Raw genomic sequence first — 12,148 nt, 5'->3', positions numbered from 1 at the left:
GGACACGGGAGGGGCCGGAGCTCTGCCAGTGGGGGGAGATGGGGCGACACCGAGAAAAACCAGATCACAAAAATGAATAAGAAAAATTGCTTGACATAAGTTGACCGAATTTATTAATTGAATTTACATGCTGACTATATGTAACTATTTAGTAATGAAATTTTTTGCAAATGTATACCTTGAGTATGGAGGGAGGGGACACCTACCGCACATTGCAACCGTCAAAATTTGTATCTACCCACTACCTTTTTCCTTGTAAATTTTTTTTAAAAACCAATAAAACGTTGTTTAAAAAAAACAAAAAACAAAGACAGTGCCAATCTATTCACAAACAAAACACCTTCAGCTCCAGGTGATGGGATTAAGAATTTGCATTCCCCCACCCAAATACTAAGGAAAGGACATAACCTTTTAGGACATAATAGGATTAATCTACCACCACTGAAATAGCAAAAGACACAAGCCCCTTCATTGCACAATCCCCAGAACAGTACAAACTTCAAAGTTACAGAAACCTATAAAGATCCATTCACTCGTTCAACCATTTTCTCAGTTGTCCCAAAACTGCATCTATGGTCCTGTTCATCAATAAACAGAATCCTTTCCAATTATTTCCCGCACCTTTCTTCTGGCTTGGAACCTGACCAATTTTTTATTCTAACACTTCCATATACCATTACAAATTCACTTAACTTCTCTCTCATTTGGGTTTTTCAGTCTATCTACCTCTCTTTGGAGTAATGATAAATAATAAAACTTCCCTTGATTTCAAAACTTGCAAGCTTTGTATCTGGCAAGAACTTCACACCCATATACCTTGTCAAAAAGTTTGATTGTTACTTCAGTTGCTCCGACTATCCAGCATCTCCCAATTTATTGAGCACAAGGGGCAGCGAGCTTCAATTGAAAATTGCATTAGTGAGACAGCCTTGGCCAAATGGTGGAAAAGGAGGACTGGATTCATATAACTTGTCTGGATAGGATGGAAGTGTTAAGGATGGATTGCCTATCTCCTTTTTATCTTTCACTCTGCTGGCTCTTTCTCGTGAGATTGCTAATCTGGAGGGGAGTTCATTTCCTTCTCTTTTCCCAGGTACCATCAATGCCAGAAGGAAGGCCGAAGGGATTCAGAATGGAAAAGCTACCATGGGGCATTCTGATATCACTATGCAAGCTGCACCCCTTTCGTGTCTTGCAGATCCAACTGCCAGGCACACAACACACACACACATATAGACACGCAAAAACAATCACCTGCTGGTTGCCTCTTCTGGGAGGACATGGCTACCGTTAGGTGCTAGGCTTTGTCTATCCCTATCATGTTTTTCCTTAAATGGATCTTATTTCTGTTATAGTTATAAATCTTGCTTCAGTAATCATTGGGTAGGTGAAGCTAGATTCCTGGTCTCAGGAAATGTAATAACATTCAGAAGCATGTTCTTTCAACAGCACTTTGGGGTCACGAGTGGCTTATTTAAAGCCAGATAAATGATGTGCCTTTGACCCTGTTACTTTCCCATTTAATCAACAGCAATGCATGATTTTTTTTTTCTGTGAGCAAAGATAATTTCTTTCCCAGCAAGGTAGTCTTCTGAATCATTATAACAAAACTGACAGAAACCAAGGTAGGACTCATTTTTCTGGATTTAAATAAATAATAAGTAAGAACTTGGCCTTCGCATCCATCATATTGTCCTGTCTATTCCTATTTAAACATGTAGCAAAAGCATTTTTCTCAGTCTTCTTTGTAAATGGTCTCAAATTTTAGGGAAGGGAGGAGCTCTCATATCCAACGTAAAGTCATATCTGTGCAGGGTACTTACTAGGAAATAAGGGGGAAATGTTTAAAGCATTTGCCTTTTTAATTGCTATACTTGGCTACCCTAAAAAAAACTTCACCTATACCCGTGATGGTGAACCCATGGCATGTGTGCCACGCAGAGCCATTTGTTAGGGCATGTGAGGCATTGCCCTGTCAGCTCCAGCATGCACGCACATGCTGGCCAGCTACCTTTGGCCTTCTTTTAAGGCTGTTTTTCCACCCTTCAAAGGCTTCCTTGAAGTGATTTCTGGTTTGGCCATAGGGCTGTTTTTCATCCTCCGGAGCCTTTAGGGAAGGCTCCTGAAGGCTCCAGAGGGCAAAAATGACTCTACACCCAAACCGGAGGTTCTCTGGAGGACCTTGGGGGGAGGCTGTTTTTGCCCTCCCCAGGCTCCTAGAAAGCCTCTAGAGCCTGGGGAAGGCAAAAAACGGGTCAATCATGTGCCAAAAGTGTAAGGGAAAGGTGGGAATTAGGGTTAGGATTAGGATTGTTGGTGTAGCACGCCCACGCAAGACCCCCCTGCACTTCCTCCACTTTTGGCATGCAATGGGGAAAAGGTTAGCCATCACTGACCTATACAGACAACTTATATGAATCCAGTCCATTTCTACCACCATTTGGCCATAGTGCCTAAACTCTCATCCATGTAATTCTGGTTTAACATCAAACTTAACAAACATGAGAAGATCTTTTGTTATAGGAAAAAAACCAAACCATGAAACCAAAATCTGGATGTATGGATAAATAGCATTCTTGGAGACCAAGAAATTCTGAACTTTCTAGGAAAAGCTTGATCCATTCAGTAATCACACCTTCCTAGTGATGAAAACATTCAAAGAGTGAAACTACCTCTTAGAGAAACCACATCCTAAAGTCTTAGTAACACCTGCTCTGTTCTTATTGATATTAAAAGAATATTAAAAAGAAATGCATTTAGTTTAAGGTTTTGCTGCACTGATCTTGTAAAATATTCTGCAACTTAACATAATGCTGAATGATAAAACAGCATGGTTATTTTAGCCCCCTGGCACGTAGAAAGGCAGTGTGTTGGGAAAAGAAATAAAGTTTTTTTTCCAATTAAAAAAAGGGCAAGAGGTTAAATGTGTAAGGACTCATTTGAAGGGTGAACCACTCCAATTTCAGTTCAGATAAGTGGGCATAGCAATAATAGAGCTGGTAAGATCCCTGTAGGTTTGTGTCACATGTTTACTCTGAGCACACCGTGTGCAGATTGGACTCCTGAAGTAAAATTCCCTGGAGCCTTTCTTACCTAAAAAAATAATAATCCATAAGTATTTTGCAACTCTCTGCTGATTCAGGACAAATGTATCTTGCAACCTTTTCCCATTGTTGAGCGGAACTGCTCTCTGCCTATGCTTAAATCAATGGAAAAGTATACCAGCATGACATTATTTCTCTCACTGCCAATCTCTCTCTTGCTTCTAAAAGCTGATATGTATCTTGAGGCTTGGGCGGAATAGGCTAACAATAAAGATAGGTGGGTGGGGGGGACAACCTCTACACCAGTAAAATGAAATTGAGCTTAAGCTTGCCTTGTGCAAGGGATGGGACCAGCACAATGCAACTTCATGGGGACATAACAAGAGGGAAAAAAGGAGATAAGCCAGAGTATGTTTGTATCATGCTGGGATCGCAAGGTGAGGGTGAAAGAACTAAAACATTCTTGCCGCTTTTCTTCATATCTTGAAGTATCTAATTCTAATTGGCATGGCAAATCTATTTCTTCTTTTTGCCTCGCTACCAGTTGGTTGGGGATGATACCATGGCTCAGCGGTTAACTAGGTAGAACCTGGTTAATGCCCAGGTTCGAGACCCGAAGGCCACGTGATGGGATGAGCTCCCATCCTCATCTCTGCTCCTGTCCATCTACCAGTTCAAAAGCATACAAATGTGAGTAGATAAATAGGTACCACTTCAATGGGAAAGTAACAGTGCTCTGTGATGTCATGCTGGCCACATGATCATGGAAATGTCTTTGGACAGCGCTGGCTCAATGGCCTTGAAATGAGCACTGCCTCCTAAAGTCAATTGCGGCTAGCAGAGTAAAAATCTGTAGGGACTCCTTTACCTTACCTTTACCATTTGGTTGGTGGGGGGGGAACCCATTCTGGTGATTCCATCACACTATTCATCATCATCATCCTATTGTTTTTTCCCATAGGTGCAGATTTCATTTTTCGGGTCAACAGCACCATCACTGTCAACTCTGAAGCGAACCTGACTGAAGCCATCTTGTGCTGCCTCACAGCATGAGAAGGGGAGGGGAGGGGGGAATTAGATAGCCCAGCGTACAGTCAAAATATAAAGTTTTCCTGTGGTAACCAAGGCCATTGTAACAGGTGGCTGGTGAAGGAGGAGAGGAGCCTGCGAGGACCATGTGACTGATGACACTGAGGAAGGGGGAAGTTTTATTCTTTTAATTAGGTGAAAACCACAGGAACTTTCAGAGTTGGTTTTCACCGGCTGTGCCAATATGATGTATCCAATAAACATTTACTTTGAGGAATCTTCCTGCCTCAGATTTCTGCGTTCAATGGGTACATTACTCAGAACCCTGACAATCACACTGCATAAACAAAAAATGTAGCGGTACTTTTCTGGGCATCCAGAATTTGGATCGCAGGGTACCCTGTCACTTTCTGTATAAGCATCCCCGAGTCCTTATTCAGAGGTCAGTTCTTACTTACACTGCAAATCATGTGTTCCACTGGATTCCAGTGTTGCAGCATAGTCCTATTTAACACCAAGGAGATTGCTCATGACCTTGCCTGATTTGCTGCTGCTAGGGACTTGGTATGACTCTCTTCCCTCCTCGGCTGCATTCCCCTGCAGCACACATTCCAAGCAGGAGGCCGGCTGCAGCAGCTCCAGAAGCTGCTTCCAGCTCTCTTACTCTAGGATTAGCAGCACTCTATTTTACTGCACCAACGTTTCTGTGATATGAGTGACCTGCTTCTCATTAAGATGTCATTCGTGGAAGAAGAATGTTCAGTTTGAAGACAAAAAGGCTGCCTTTTCTCCTCCTCTCTCTTAAGATGACTTAGTTTGGGAGACCTGGAGTCATCACCCTGCCAGTTTTAGATCATGCCCCACCCCACCCCCCACAAGATGAAACACCGAAGTTCAGGCTCTCTTAAACATGCAGGTCACAGCTTGGCTGTTGGCAGGAAATCTGCACCAAACGTGTGCTCTGCCTTCCAAATAGAAAACGTCTGCCTTTTGCTTCTCCATGTGATCATGTAGCGGTGTGTGAGCATTTCAGCCTTGCAATGAAATCCATATACCTGGGCATAAATGTTCACACTCACACACAGACATACACACACATGCTCTCTCTCTCTCTCTTCTTGCTTTCATTGAAGATTTACAATAATAAAAAAGAGGCATATAAATTTTACAGAGCTAGTCTGGGGTAGTGGTTAAGAGGCTAGAAACGGTGAGACCATGGGAGTTCTGATCCTGAAGACCTACATCTATCTATTTACCTATAGTCAGTCAGTCAGTCAGTCAGTCTGTCTGTCTGTCTGTCTGTCTGTCTGTCTCTCTCTCTTTCTCTCTCTCTCTCTCCCTCTCCCCCTCTCTCTCCCCTCCCTCCCCCCTTCTCTCTCTCTCTTTCTCTCTCCCCCTGTGAACATGTATCCGGCACATAAGCTCTCAGTGTACATACAAACAAAAAGTGATAAATCATTCTCATAATCATAAAATACAGTCATCATAAATCATAAGATGAAACAGTCAGTGACTGCCATGGGGCACTAAATAAAAGCAATCAACATAAATTATAACATACATGGTTTTTAACTATAGAAAGAAAAGGGGGAACTTCCCATTTTTATCTGTATTACTGATTTTCACAGGGTTTAGAGTATCATTTATTTATTTTAATTGTTTATAAAAGGTATAGGCCGCCTATCTTACCCAAGGGTAACTCTGGGCTGCTTACAACCATAAAAGATAAACCTATATAAAAACAAAAACATAATACAAAATCCAAACACTGTGGCCCAATTAAAAGATGGGGAGGGTAGGAGCAGGATGTGTGTGGGGAGATGGGATCTGTTGTTAATCGATCTATCCCCTCCATTGTGCTGTTCCCCCATTGGAGCCCCAAGCCAACTGGCAGAGCCAGGCCTTAGGCTTTTATGAAAGGATAGGAAGGTTGGGGTCAACCTGACATCGGGAGCCAAGATGTTCCACAGGGCAGGTGCAATGGCAAAGAAGACCCTTCTCCTGGATCCTATCAGCTGGAATAATTGGGCTGACAAGGCCTCAGCATGCCTCCTCTGCCTTCAAGGTTGGAACGGGCCAATCCTCTTGGGATGAGACAATCGCTCAAGTAGCCTGGACCCATGCCATGAAGGGCTTTAAAGATGATTAGCATTACCTTGAACGGTCCCCAGAAGCAGACCAGGAGCCAATGCAGCTCACAGAGCAATAGTGTTACATGGACTATTCTTGGAGTTCATGCATTGCCTATGCCACTGCACTCTGCACCAGCTGTAGCTTCCAAATGCTCTCTTAAGGGTAGCCCCATGCAGAGTGCAAAAAAGAGCATTTAATGCTGTCATCCTGTGATCTTGAAGATGAAACTCGAATACTTAGCCCACCTAATGAAAAGGAAGGACTCACTGGAGAAGAGCCTAATGCTGGGAAAGATTGGGGGCAAAATAAGAAGGTGACGGCAGAGAATGAGGTGGCTGGATGGAGTCACCGAAGCAGTTGGCGTGAGCCTAAATGGACTCCAGGGAATGGTAGAGGACAAGAAGGTCTGGAGGAACATTGCCTACCGGGTCTCAATGAGTTGGACATAACTTTGCAACTAACAACAACAATGCTGTCAAAGCAACTGGCAGCAGCAGACTTTGGCTGATCTGAGGAGGGTCAGATTTGATTATAAGTACATTAAAGAGACACCAACAGAAAATCACCAGGGCTGTAGTCTAGATTGAGAAATTGAAAAGAGGAAGATCAGAACAATCCACTTGTCCATAAAAACATGGAGACCAAGTGTCAAGCTTGATTCAAAGTGTCACACTTGATTTTCCCATATCCTTGTTTTCTCCTCCCTGAATCAGCCAGTGTCCTCCCATCCATACAATTAGACCCAGTCTTATTTTGGTTCAAACCAATTGTTTCATTGCTGTATTCAGACCGTGTCCAGATACCTACTGCACAGATATCAAGGAACTAAGCAACTACCAGTTAAGGAAAACAAGCAGACGGGAAAATAAGCAAATCTTACCAACTGCTTTAGTTTGGTTGCAATTAAAAGTGAGAGAATAAGCCAAGAAATGCTAGGATCTGGAAATAGTTCCTATACTTATTTTTCATCATTTTACAGATCAAAATACATCTTAAGGAGTGTTTATCCCTAATAGAAGCTTGGGATTAATTAATAGAGCAATAGAATCTGCTGTGATTTTGCAGCTGTCCCATAACACATTGGGGTATACATACAAAGAGGCAGAACTTGAATTACGCTGGTGCAACTACCAATTTCCTTGTTCTTCTCTCTGTCTCTGTCTCCTTCTCTCTCTCTCTCTCTCCCTCTCTCTCTCTCTCTCTCTCTCTCACACACACACACACACACACACTCACCCATGCAAGTGTCTCTTTCTCTTCCCCCCCCTCTCTCACACACATACACTATTGCTGGTGATAATATGTTATGCTACCAAAATGGTCTACTGGATTTTCATCCTTCTGTTCTTTCAACTGTTTTATAATGAATATAGGAAGAAAATAAAAAATATTATGATTGGGATACCACATCTCTACTAATACGATTTAAATATATTTTATACAGAATATCTCATTCTGCTATATCTCAGTCCTGCATATGGACTTAGACTTATATACCGCTTCACAGTGCTTTACAGTCCTCTCGAAGCGGTTTATGAGCTGCAGTGGCATAATGGTTAGAGCGCAGTACTACAGGCTACTTCTGCTGCCTGCATCTGCCTGTAATTTGGCAGTTCAACTCTCACCAGGTTCAAGGTTGACTCAGTCTTCCATCCTTCCAAGGTGGGTAAAATGAGGACCCCGATTATTGGGGACAATATGCTGACTCTGTAAACTGCTTAGAGAGGGCTGGAAAGCAGTATATAAGTCTAAGTGCTATTGCTATTGCTACAGAGTTAGCATATTGGCCCCCAAAATCAGTGAAACAATTTCACTGACCTCAGAAGAATGGAAGGCTGAGTCAACTTTGAGCCTGGTGAGATTCGAACTACCAAATTGCAGGCAGCCGGCAGGCATCATAAATAGCCTTATCACTGCACCACCACAGCTCATACTAATGAAACTAATCCATTTTAATTTCTTTAGTTTGATTATCATGCTTGGTAGCCTTGGCAGTGGTGGGTTCCGGCTCCCGTTGCAACCAGTATGCTGCAACGGGGTTGGGCATCCACTATGTGCATGAGCGCAGCGCTCGCATGCATACCCATTGCCCAGAACGCTCCAGTTGCTTGGCAGTGTATCATACAGGCACCATACGCTCTGTGTGCATGCGCAAATGCCCCAGTCGGCTCAAATAGAGGTAAGGAGAGCGGGCGGGCAGCCCCTCTGGAGCAGTGTACCGCAACGGTACCTGGTGCTCCCAGCAGGCACCAGTACGCCCGTACCGGGGCGTACTGGTTGTATCCCACCACTGCCCTGTGGTAAGATGGGCAGACAATAAATTTAATTTTTTAAAAAACCTTATTTTGGAATTTTGTCTTGTGTTAAGCATAGATGACCTCTACATTCTTGTTGCAAAGTGAACCAAATATTACCATGGTTTTGAAAGAAAAACAATTTCAAGAATTTTGCAGTTAAAATATTCTACCAGAGCCTCAACAGTTTTATGTCCAAAGTCACACTGCCAGTATATTGGGTAAAACATAAAATATTAGGTTGCTCAAGCTTTACCATTACCTTTCCTGCAAGACCAATAAAGATTGGCTTGAATTAATGAATGAAATTTAATTAAACAGAGACGAATATTTAAATGCTATTTGCTGGACCAACTTGCAAATTAAATCTATAAGGCTAATTGCCAAAAGAAGTGGGCCAAATTATAAAATAAATGCAAATGCAATTATGAAAATATTTTATATAAAATCAGAGTAAATCACAGCTGACTAACTAGACTAACTGACTAACTGATTAAACTAATATAAATATACGAAAAGGAAAGCAAAACCAAGGAAATATAAAGAAAAGCAGGTGATGATTGTTTTCAACAAAAGTTATATAGAAGAAGAGAGGAGGGGAGGAGAGGAAGTTAATGCAAAAAGAAAAGGATGGAAAACTGACCAGTTTGGGCTGCAATTCATTAGCTTTTTCATCCCATGCAAGTTTCAAATTAATTTAAAAACATACATTTCTTAATCAGCGAAAAGCCCATCTAAATGAATATTCCGCTTTAAATTCTAGCCAGTCAGATGCAACCAGGAAGGTAACAACAAAAATATAAAGACAATATTTGATATTTAAACTTACATGTCAACTTGACCATAAAGGTAAAAAGATGTCATGGCTAATACCAAGAGACAGACCCAAACTCACATACTTGTCTTGTATAAATCATGAAGGCCTTAAAACTAAAAAATATCTTTTTGATGTGACCCAGCCACCCAGAGGAGCATCTATACAAATAATTTAAATAAAATGAAACAAGAATTGGGGGTGTATCCAGTGGTGGGATTCCAATAATTTAGCAACTGGTTCTCTGCCCTAATGATTTCTTCCAACAAACTGCTCAGAAAGTTAACAACCATTCCTCCCGAAGTGGTGCGAACTGGCTGAATCCCACCACTGGGTGCATCTTAATAATTCCTGTTAAAAATCAAAGAACATTGAAGTAAATCCTCATTATCTTTTCATGCTGATTTAAACGAGACCAAATTCTAACCAGTTTAATCTGTAATTTACTAAATTAAAGTGTAAAGCAATTTTAGTCCTCCATCAGTAGGATGAAAACTGAAATTATGTTATCTCCTTACTTAGGAGTGAATTGCATTGAACGCCCTTTCCTATTTACACGAGTTTCTACAGGATTGTGCAGCCAAAGCGCTTATCTCTTTTTGCCTCCTGAGATACAATTTGCTGATGCAGAGAATGAACTCTTGCAATGGAGGAAGTGTGGAGTTTGCTTCTTACAGAGAGGCCTCTTCTGTCTGCTTAAATAAAAGGTTTCTTTAAAGAGATCTGATTCAGAATCATTGTCTGGATAGGACTTGACTTATTCAGGAAAAGAATCGCAATGAAGTTCAGGCAGGGATAAGAAATTATGAAACAAAATTAAGCTTGTTTGTTTGTATTGGGGAGCCTTGCTTTTTATTCACTCTCACGTTTAGTACTGAGGCTAAGATATGATTCCACAGCAAAATCTCTTCTAGTTTCTGTATAATTTATTCTCAAGAAGCCTGCTTCTTACCAACCTTCTAAAATGTGACTTTCTTTTTCCTGGGTGATCCAGTTAAGAAAGAAATATTTTTAATTTATTAAAATAATTGTTTATGAGCTTTCATTGTTTTAAATTCCAATTACAAAGTTCATATAGCTTTTATTATATCACGAGAAAATAATAAAGAGCATATCAACAGGATCAGTGCTAATAAGAGTTTTACATCAAACTATTGAGTTACCAGGCCAGTAATCAAAGCACTTGCCTTTCCTTCTCATCTGCTGTTTGTCTCTGCCAAAATCTTCTATGGCTGATGTTTTGTTGGGTCTTCAATCTGCTTTTCTTGACCTAGTATCTTTCTTTTCTTGGTAGACCTCCAAAACCACTTCTCAGCTTCTCTTCACAGGTTAAACTTTCAGCTTTTTGCCTGGATTACCAATCACGGTTTTGATATTTCTTGTACCAAAGAGCTTTCTCTTCTTCACCTTTTTCCTCATGAATAAGTCATACAGTTAGTAGGGCTCCCTGCTTGTTAAGTTCAAATGTTCTTGCTCTCTTTTTTCTGCCTTTCACTTTTGCTACACATATAGTTAGGGTGTTAAATATGATTTTGAGCTAGTTCACTCTCTTTACCTCCACACAAACTAACTCCCTTTCCTTCATTCCATCCTGACCTTTAGCATTTAACTACAAGCTAGTGACAATAGTTTTATAGAAAAATCTCCCCACCTCTTCCCAACACCTGTACTTACAGTTATCTACCTACCCATTCTAGAAGATACTGTTTCCTGTCTTCTGAAATCAACCTTTCAACCAAGTTTAGTTTGTCTTTAAGTATTATGCCCACCTTCCTCTCACTTGGGCCTATTTAGGTCCATGCAGTCCATGCATCAAGACAGGAAAGTAAAATAGACTTTCCATGCATCCTGAGGAGGAATAATGTGACAAGCTTGTACCTTTCTCGATGGTCGTTGTTTTTCCATCACACAGTTGAAGCAAGAATTCTACCTTGGCCTCTTGCTACATTATGACTTCCATACCGTGACAGCATCTGGGGCCTCCCTGTGGTAGTCACAGTTTGTTTGCAGCCCTATCAGGAAATGAAAGAAAATGGGGAAGGGGGGGAGGAGAGAGGAGGGGACGGAAGGAAAGACACAACTTCTAAATTTGCCCTTCAAGTGATGGCAACTCTCCAAGGCATCTATCACCACCCAACTGCTTGAGGGCCTTTAAACAGAGTTGATTTAAGGCTGAGACCTTATTTATATAATTCCTGAGCTCTGGAAAGACTCAATTCTCCCAAGGCCTTAGGAGTGGAAAATCTGCTTCTGATGTTTCTTCTTTTTTCTTGCTGAACCGCCGTGGCTTTCTTTTATTCTGTTTTTCCTTTGAAGCGATTGCAGGCTGCCCATTACTTAATCAAAAATAAAAGACTTTTGTATTGCTGCTACCTGGCAGACCACTTAACTAAGCACGTCAGGACTATTTGCATACTTATTTGTGGCTTGTAGCTACTACAGTATTTTACGAGGATTCTCAGACTCTCATTTCACTTGTAGTTAAATATTTTTCATTGAGAATGTCAAAGCCAAGTTCTTATAAATCCTTCAAAGAATATTGATGCGTGCCATCAACTGTGCATCAGCACAATTGATCCATCTGTTCTTTAATAGTGGGCAGTGACAGGCACCTTGGAAAGTTGCCATGTTACATTTCTCTGTTTCTCAAACCAAGAGTCTCACTGTTTAAATGTCATTGGTAGAAAGATTGGATGTACTTTGTACTTCCAAGAGTCACCTTATAGCAGGGGTGTCCAAACTTGGCAACTTTAAGACTTGTGGACTTCAACTCCCAGAATTCCCCAGCCAGCTTTTGGGAGTTTCTGGGAGATGAAGTCCACAAGTCTTAAAGT

The 12,148-nt window shown here is 41.2% G+C and overlaps 1 protein-coding gene across 1 annotated transcript in view; it reads right to left on the bottom strand.

Annotated features, from left to right (window-relative positions):
• The window catches only part of OXTR (oxytocin receptor), a 39,339-nt gene extending 27,881 nt beyond the window's left edge, over window positions 1-11,458 (bottom strand). The window contains exon 1 of the mRNA XM_081935296.1: window positions 11,193-11,458. The gene's annotated coding sequence lies outside the window, so the exon portion shown is untranslated. The remainder of the gene's footprint in view (window positions 1-11,192) is intronic.
• Between the last annotated feature and the right edge of the window lie 690 nt (window positions 11,459-12,148).

This window comes from Natrix helvetica, assembly GCF_964273705.1.
Source record: "Natrix helvetica genome assembly, chromosome: 1".
Lineage (NCBI taxonomy): Eukaryota > Metazoa > Chordata > Lepidosauria > Squamata > Natricidae > Natrix > Natrix helvetica.
Note: the sequence above shows the minus strand (reverse complement) of the source record. Positions and strands in the feature narration are given on the sequence as shown.